General features: G+C 47.0%; 1 protein-coding gene across 1 annotated transcript in view; it reads left to right on the forward strand.

The window, feature by feature from the left end:
- The window catches only part of LOC101857760, a gene marked incomplete in the record, with an annotated part of 218,162 nt that overhangs the window by 174,966 nt on the left and 41,412 nt on the right, over positions 1 to 1,784 (forward strand).

A 1,784-nucleotide genomic window follows, 5' to 3' on the forward strand; every position in this document is an offset into this window, starting at 1 on the left:
GGAGAGGCCATTTAACATTATCCGAAGCGGCAATTTGTCTATTTTTATGATTTTGCAAGAAAGAAAAGGATTGTAGGCTAGTGTTGGCGGTCGCGCGCGCACACACACACACACACACACACACACACACACTGAGAGAGAGAGAGGGGGGAGGAGGGGGATGGCTGTGTCTGAAAAAAACAAGAATAACAAAGACTACGGTTTTACATGCACAGCAGCCTCCCTGTTTTGATTTCGTCATCACCGAAAAAGATTCTCGCTCTCTTCAGGCATTGTGGAGCCTCGCATTGGTTGATTTGCGGCGGATACTTGCTCATTACCTCCCCCTGCTTAATCGATGGCCCCCTTCTGCCTTTTTTATATTGCGCTGACGCGAGTATTAAGCCTGGGGGAAGAAAGGCTCAGCTCTGGCGATGAGCGCGCTGCTGCTGCTCCGCTAACGATTACGTTGTGGAGTGAGCAGGTCGCACAGTATTGGAACTGAGAGCGTGTGCGTTTGAGTGAGTGAATGTGTGTTGGTGTTTGTGTGCGTGTGAGTGAATGTGTGTTTGTGTGTATGTGTGTCTGCATGAGCGGTGATGTATGTATGTATCTGTGTGGATGAATGTGTCTGTGTGTGTGTGTATGTGTATGTGTGTGTATGAGCGTATGTGTGCGTCTATGTGTCTGTGTATTCCTTTCCTTGGCGTTCACTGCGTCCTCTATCTTTTATCGATCTGCCTGTTCTTCCAGCCTATGAAGACACACTCGGTCTATCTCTGCTGCCTCGACCATAAGTCGCCGCGTGAGTCGCGGCGGGCGTGTTGTGTTCTTTCTTGTGCTCCGCTTTTTCGTAGTAGTAGAAGTTGTTGTAGTAACTGTGTAAGGAAGTTTTTGTCTTATCGGTGCGGCGAACGGTGAGCCCAAGCTCTTGGTTAATTCAGTACCCGGGAGTGTCGTTACCCGCGCTGATAGGGGCGTCAGGGCTTTGTCAGTGTCAGAGTGATGAAAAATGTGACAATGGTTTCTGTTATCTTCACAGAGTGTCGCCTTTCCTGCTGTTGTTGAGGAGTGTGCGTGGGAAGTGCTTCTGTTTTGGTTTCGGTTTGAGTGGAAATATGCTCATTTACTTGATAACAACGTGCGCTTAGCGCAGGGAAAAGTAGGATAGGTAATAAAAGGCATTTGTTTAGCGCACATCCCCGTTTAACAGCTAGATCTATACGCTTTACAATCTATAAACAACAGAAGAAAGACAATAACAATGAAAAATAAAAACGAGGAAAGACAAAAAGTGTAACGTATCAGTGGTGTCCTCCAACCACCCTCAGAGGTTCTGTCAATGAATACGGAGATCGGCTCGCATCCACCCTCATTGGCAATGCACGGTCTTGTGGGGGTATGATGACCTTTGACTTCAGACAGGAGCCCGGGCTCCAAATTATCATTATGTTCCGATAATGGCCGTTTCTCGTTGTGGTTTCGTGTTCCAAATGCTCCTGTGTGTGGAGGATGTTTGGGGAGATGTGTGGTTGTCGTGACCCATTGACCGTATATTATTTATTTGACGGGGCCAGCACGCTGTGGTCTAGGGTTGCCGCTTGGAATTTTGACCATCGGCAGTTTTGTGACTTTGGCGCATAGAGGTTCCAATGCGAGATTTATTTTCCGTCAGCTAACAAGTGAATACTATAAAAAGGGGGAAAAAAGAAAGAAGGAAAGAAAATGTTCGTGCAGTGCTCCTCTCATTATTGAAGAAAGAAGACGAAGGAGGAGGGTGGGGGGTCCAGATAGAGATTATATAT

The sequence above is a fragment of the Aplysia californica genome, unplaced genomic scaffold, assembly GCF_000002075.1.
Source record: "Aplysia californica isolate F4 #8 unplaced genomic scaffold, AplCal3.0 scaffold00018, whole genome shotgun sequence".
Lineage (NCBI taxonomy): Eukaryota > Metazoa > Mollusca > Gastropoda > Aplysiida > Aplysiidae > Aplysia > Aplysia californica.